At 52.0% G+C, this 6,631-nt stretch overlaps 1 long non-coding RNA gene across 1 annotated transcript in view; it reads left to right on the top strand.

Annotated features, from left to right (window-relative positions):
• The first annotated feature begins 260 nt into the window (after positions 1 to 260).
• LOC114486458 (uncharacterized) overlaps positions 261 to 6,631 on the top strand; it is a 9,431-nt gene continuing 3,060 nt past the window's right edge. Inside the window, exon 1 of the long non-coding RNA XR_003680236.1 lies at positions 261 to 682. This is a non-coding gene — a long non-coding RNA (uncharacterized lncRNA). The remainder of the gene's footprint in view (positions 683 to 6,631) is intronic.

Here is a 6,631-nt window from a genome sequence, read left to right as displayed (position 1 = left end):
TCAACTAAGCCAAAAGTGACCTTGACCTCTGTTCTCATTGGCGCTCAGTCTGAACCTCTCAAGAGAACAGCAGACTCCAAGGTCCAACAAACCTGGGCTTGAATCGTAACTCTGCTACAAATTAACTTCTCAGAGCTTTAACCACCATGTGTGGAGTGGGGATAATTATATCCAGATTTGTTATAAAGATTAAATGAGATAAACTCATTTATTAGCACAGATGCAAAGGGTAAGCAGTTAATAAATGGTTGCTAGGATAATCATTATCACACGACTCACGTTGTAGATACGTGTGTCTAGAGCTAGAATCGTCTCCTGTAGGAGACTGTGAGCTGCTGGAGGGCAGGAAGCCAGGTTTTGTGTGTGCGTCTTTCGTGCTTACATAGCTTCTTATACTAAGCAGGCGATCAATGAATATGAAAGAAATAGATAACGTGATAGGTGAGTAACTAGCACGCGAGCAAGATTTTCATTAAGCTTCAGGGAATCTGTCCCATGAATGAGGACAGATATTTTCTTGCCTGAAGTGCTCTCTGTTCTCAGACGTACAACCCCTGTAACTTGGCAGATATGGTAAGAAATCCCGAAGATGCTGGAGGCTGGTACATCTGCGGGTGGATGAGTCTGTCCTCAAGACGGGACATTCCCAGTTCCAGGCGCCGTTTGCGTCTCCCTGGTCCTGGTAAGCATTAACCTGAAGTCAGTATGGCTTCTGGGCCTGTTCCCGGTGGGCCTACGTCACATAGGGCCTCCTAAGGCCTAGCTGGATGCCTGCCTGGTCGGGGCTGGGGGCAGGCACGGGGTTAGCAAGGAGGCGGTGTGAGCTAGAAGACAGTACAGAGCAGTGTCTGGGCCCTGGCGTCCTGGACTCCTTTCCCAGTTCTGTTGCCCCAGGCCTAAGGACTCGTGGGCGACGCCTTCTCCTCTGTGCTGCTCAGCCGGTTGGCCACGGCCTCCCTGGGCCCTGAGCGCGCAGCACGGCCTGCACACAGCCCCACCTACAGAGGCGGCGGCGCACCAAGGGCTGCAGGGCTGTGAGGAGGGGTGAGACGAGGGGCCTGCCTCTGGGGCTTTCACTCTCGTTGGACAGAGAAGGCGAAACCCAGGGCAAATACGGCACAGAGGCTGAGAGCATAGCAGCCGAGTCAAGCAGCCTGGTTCACACACCGGCTCTCTCGCGAGCTGGCGCTGGGCAATCGTCTAACCTTCCTGCGTCTTAGTTTCCTTATCTGTAAAGTAGTAATAATAGCGCGTACCTTACAGGAGGACTATCACAGGTCAAATAGTCCACGTAAAGTCCTTAGAACAGGACCAACACACAGCAAGCACCCCTCAATTGTTTATTATTACTATTACTGAGTTAAATGATACCATCAGACCTGAAAAGCAACATATGGCAGGAAGGAGTTTTCCAGGCCATCCCTTTAGAATCTAAGCTTCTTGATAGAAGATGACCTTTCCTTCTAGAGATGTCCCTCAACACCTCCCCCCCAGTGCCTTGCAGTCAAACGAGTGCTCGAATATTGGGGGACGTATAATTAAGTAAATTCCTAATTTCCAAATGAATGGAACAGGTAACTAGGAAACTTAGGAGAGTGAGACTGGTGGTGTGAGCTGGGCAGGCAGGGAGAGCTTCATGGAGGAGGTGAGACTGACATGGACGTGACAGATTTAGGTAGGATTTGGATGGAGAAAGCAAAGCAAGGACTCTGATTGTAAAAGCCCAGAGTGGACTGGGGCTTCAGGAGAGGCAGCGGCAGACTTAGGGGACACGGCTTTGGCCCTTCACACACACTGAGGACGGCACCAGTGAGCCCGGAGCCTGGGCTCTGAGTGCGGGGCCAGGCCCGGAGGCGGAGCCAGAGTCTCTGGGGCGGATTTCGGGCCCAGTGACAGGAGCCCATCAGCTAGCTGCTCAAGAGACCCTGACCAGAATCTCCGTCAGTTGGCAAGGCCAAGTTCTTTTTTTTTTTTTTTTTTTACTCATTTAATATTAGTCTTTATTTTTTTATTTTATTTATTTTTTTATACAGCAGGTTCTTATTAGTCATCTTTTTTTTTTTTTTTTTTTTTTTGCGGTACGCGGGCCCCTCACTGTTGAGGCCTCTCCCGCTGCGGAGCACAGGCTCCGGACGCGCAGGCTCAGCGGCCGTGGCTCACGGGCCCAGCCGCTCCGCGGCATGTGGGATCCTCCCGGACCGGGGCACGAACCCGTGTCCCCTGCATCGGCAGGCGGACTCTCAACCACTGCGCCACCAGGGAAGCCCTAGTCATCTATTTTATACAAAGTAGTGTATATATGTCAATCCCAATCTCCCAGTACATCCCACCACCACCCCTGGGTGTCCATACGTTTGTTCTCTACGTCTGTGTCCCCCTTTCTGACCGCAAGGCCAAGTTCTGTCAGTCCTCCAGCTCCTCTTTCACACCTCGCGCCAGACGGGAGGCCGCCCGGCGCGAGGAGTGGCCGGCCGTGTCAGAGGCCCGCAGACCCCTCCGCAGCTCCCTCCGACCCTGGGCTGAGCTGGCGTCCCGCTCGGGCTGGGGAAGTGCCCCCGGGCCCGAGTCTGTGACAGGCCTCTGTGTCACGGCCCTTTCCACGAGGGAGAGTGGGGAGCGGGTTTCTCCCTTGTTGCGTATTTTCTGGGAGTCTCTCTGGGAGTCTCGGGCCCTCCCAGAGGGTGGGAGCCGGGCCGTTCCTTCCCTGCGCATCTCCTCCTGGCGTCACCCACACACAGTGGACACGCCTGCTGTCCACCAGGCAGAAGGACCAGCACCACAGTTAATAGCATTTCCTCAGTTTACAGACAAAGAAAGAGAACGTGTCATTATGTGTTGCTTATGTGCTACAGGTCAGTGCCTGTCCTACACAACCGTCCGGTAAGGCAGGTGCCGCTGGTGAGGAACTTGCCCAAGTTCACACGGCTAGTAAGCACGTCTCACAACCAGCAACGTGGGGTTTGAACCCAGGCCGTCCAGCTGCACCGGCCGCTGTGCCAGCTGGATGGAGAAAGCACAAGTCTGCAAAGCGGGCGGTAACTCGCCTTCCTGGTCCGTCCATGCAGCGAACCGAGGCTCACTGACCATCTAGGTGATGGACAGGCCCTCTCCGGCCCCTCCGAGAAACTGGACCAAACTCCTCCCGGGCTCCTTCCTCGGGAGACTGAGTGCTCCGGGGCCGCCTGCCTGTGAGGCTTTAAAGAAAATGGTAAACGCCTGAAAATAGAGCTTTGAAGGCAAGTGGCTCTCCAGTCAAAATTATAGCCAGAGCGGCCCTCTGGCCTGTACTAGCCGGAAAGCCGGTTCTAAATAGAGCAGGACGCCGACCCTTCCCTTCGTGGGCGTCCTCACTCAGGGGCTGTGCGTCTGGGCCAAGGACCCCCTTCCGAGAGACCCCAGCTCAGCCTCTTCCCCTCCCGGGCGGGGAGCAGCCAAGCCACCCCCCCCACCCACGTGAGGGCGGGTGATGGACGGGGCTCGGCTTTATGCCTGATGTTCTGGACGGTGCATCTGAAAACATTTAGGCATGCCTCAACAGTCGAGCGAGGAAGGGGTTAAGCCTGGGATCTCGAGGAGTAGGAGGAGGAGGAGGACGAGGAGACGCAAGTGCAAAGGGCGTGTGGGGAGGACTGGGCCACAGCTCCCGCCTCAGGCTCCCACCGGGCCTTGAAGCTCAGTTTCTGTTCCTAACCCAGTGCCAGGCCCTTGAGCACGGCTGTACTCAACCTAGCAATTTGGCGACGGCCGTGGGTATGTATATAACAGAACAGGATGCTCTCGGGACAAAAGTTCTAAAAGAAACCCCAGACGGAAGGCTGGCCCCCCGCCCCCGCTGGGCAGTCTCTGATGACTGGGGATGCTCCGGACGTGCGTGGGCATCTGCCAATTTACTTACCTGAGAGCTGCCGCTACCTCCTGACCCCGGGAGCGGAAGCAGGAAGGGCAAAGACGCCTCGTGTAGTGTGTGCTGCTTTCTAATCGTTCTCATTCAGGGCCCCTTTGCACGCTCCTCGCCCCATTTTCAGTTAGAGGGAAAAAGAGGTGAAAAATATAGCGCCAAAGCACACAGCTTTCTAAGACATCTTGTCTGAAACTCCTGGAAGGCTGGAATTAGGTATGAATAGGCTAGAACTCCAGATTTCTGCAACACCCCTTAGGGGGCTGAGCTTACTGTATGCCCTTTAAAATTAGAGATTTTTCACCGCTTCAGAATTATACCAGAAAGGCATGCAGATTTGAAGATAACTACATTGTGAGGAAGCCCAAAATACCTGGTAAGGATGCTCAAGTTTGGGGAAGCTCAGCTGAAATACTAATTTGTGGGTGAAATATTAGCCAGGAATTGGCTGCAGAATCACCCACAGATTGAAGGGACGTTGGGGGTGAAGGGGAAGGATGAAGTCTGTACCAGGCTCAGGACACAGAAGAGGATTCAGTAAGGCTAGGAGTCCAGTGTGCTCAGGGTTTAAAGTCCTAACCAGCCCCAGGGCGTCTGAGGCACGACTGGTAAATAGAATCAGAGATTCCATTCAGCAAAAGCAGACAGGAAAACAAACCCCTTCTCTTTGTTTGTCCTGGTTCAAAACCAAACAGGGTAGCCATCTGAGGAGACGCCAGAGTCGGGAGTATTCAGTCAGGGAGGGGAGGGTGAAAATGCAGCCAGCCTCTGACCACAGGGGAGGTCAGCCTGATGGTTCTCCCCAGGGCGTCGTCCAGCGCTGCACTCCAGAATGTTCACCGGTGTCCTTGCATCTCTCTGATTCTAGCCCCCAGGACACTTCCTGCTTAGCTTCTGTTTCCCTGTGACCCCCCAGAATGTCACCTGGCAAGGCTCAACATTCCCGTCTGGGACTGAGCGGCTTGAAACCCTTGTGTGTGTCAGAGGCAGCTTTCACCTGTTGTAGGAGAGCGTTGAGTGAAGAGGAAGTACCAGGTCCTGATGAAGCTCAGCATCTCAGGAAGGGAGGCGGGAGGAGGGGGGAGAAACGGCAAGAAGGCTCTGAAGGTCAGCCGCGGTGTCCCCCAGTTTTCCTGCACCTTCTCTCTCAACACAGACAAATTCCAGCTGACCCACTACTAGCTTTAGAAAACTTGACCTTTTGTAAAAATGAAGAAACTAAAATTACAGCCCTGCCTGTAGCTTGGAAGCTTTGGAAACATGGCAGCACCATGATGAGGCAGTCTGGGGAGGGTGCCAAAGCAAAACAGAACTGGCAGTGGAAATTTTATGCCACAAAAGGTCAGTGGGCTGGGCTGAATGTGGGTAAGACCTCATAGGATCTTAGATCCAGTGCGTTTTCTAACAGCAGATTTCAGTGAGAAGGGTTGTCAATATACCTCAGTCTGGAGTTGGACTTGGGGCAGAGAGCTACTACTTTTCTTTCTTTCCAGGGAAGCCCTAATGAGAAATGAATCAATTCCTCTTCTCCAATAATCTATCCCACATCCCCTCCTGGACCAACCTACCTAAAACAGGACCCCACTCCTCCATTCAGAAAGTTCATCACATCATTTAAGAACTTTTAAGGGTGACCTACTGTCTAATCAATCAGGTGCACATTCCTTTGCCTGGTTATGTAAAATCCTACATAACTTAGCCACACCCCACCCATCCACTCGTGCTCTCCCCCACACACCTGCTAATCTAGTCCGGCTGCCCTTCTCGCTGTCCCCAGAGAGCTTACTCATTCCTGCCTTTGTGTTTCAATACCCAGTATTCTTCACTTTCAACCCTGAATCTTAATATACTCTTCCTCTTTAACAATCCCCTGAAGACCCCACCTTTGGAGATTTTGCCAACTATTTCAGTTTTCATCTCTCCCATCTCCAAGTACTCATCAAGTCACACACATATATATATATATCCATACTTTGCCTCTCCAACTACACTGTAAGCCACCATGAATATGAATTTTATGTTACAGTGCCCCACATACAGTGTACTCAATAAATAACTGTTGTTTAATTGCAAACCTCCTTCTTCTGTGAGTTAAAAGCTAAACACACATACGACATCAATCTCATTCGCATTGTGTAGGATTTCAAAACAACATGGCTTGAAGCATATTTGGGTCCTCTAAGTTTGGTAACAGGGGAAAAAATGTAGAGAATGTTTGTGCCTTAGTAAGTGGATGGATTCAGATAGAATAAATAGCTTGCTCAACACCAACAATTTGAATGCTTATCTGAAAACTGGGCACCTCAAGAAGGTTGCACTTGTCCTGGCATTCAAATCCAGGGCCCCATAACATTAAATTCCTTTGTGGTTAAGACTTTTCCTCCTCATTCCCCTTCTCTTTGAGGGAGTGGATACAAGTGTTACGAGGAGGTTGGAAGAAACCATATACGTCTTAAAATGGAACAGAGCAGGCATACAGACCAATGGAGTAGAGAACCCAGAAATAATTGATTTCTGACAAAGGTGCCAAGACCATTCAATGGGGGAAAGGGCAGTCTTTTCAGCATACTGGAGAAACTGGATATTCCCGCATGCAAAAGAATGAAATTGGGGCTTCCCTGGTGGCACGGTGGTTGAGAGTCCACCTGCCGATGCAGGGCACACGGGTTCGTGCCCCGGTCCGGGAAGATCCCACGTGCCGCTGAGCGGCTGGGCCCGTGAGCCATGGCCGCT

The sequence above is a fragment of the Physeter macrocephalus genome, chromosome 6, assembly GCF_002837175.3.
Source record: "Physeter macrocephalus isolate SW-GA chromosome 6, ASM283717v5, whole genome shotgun sequence".
NCBI classification, from domain to species: domain Eukaryota; kingdom Metazoa; phylum Chordata; class Mammalia; order Artiodactyla; family Physeteridae; genus Physeter; species Physeter macrocephalus.
The sequence above is the reverse complement of the archived record's forward strand: the minus strand, read 5'-3'. Positions and strand labels throughout refer to the sequence as shown.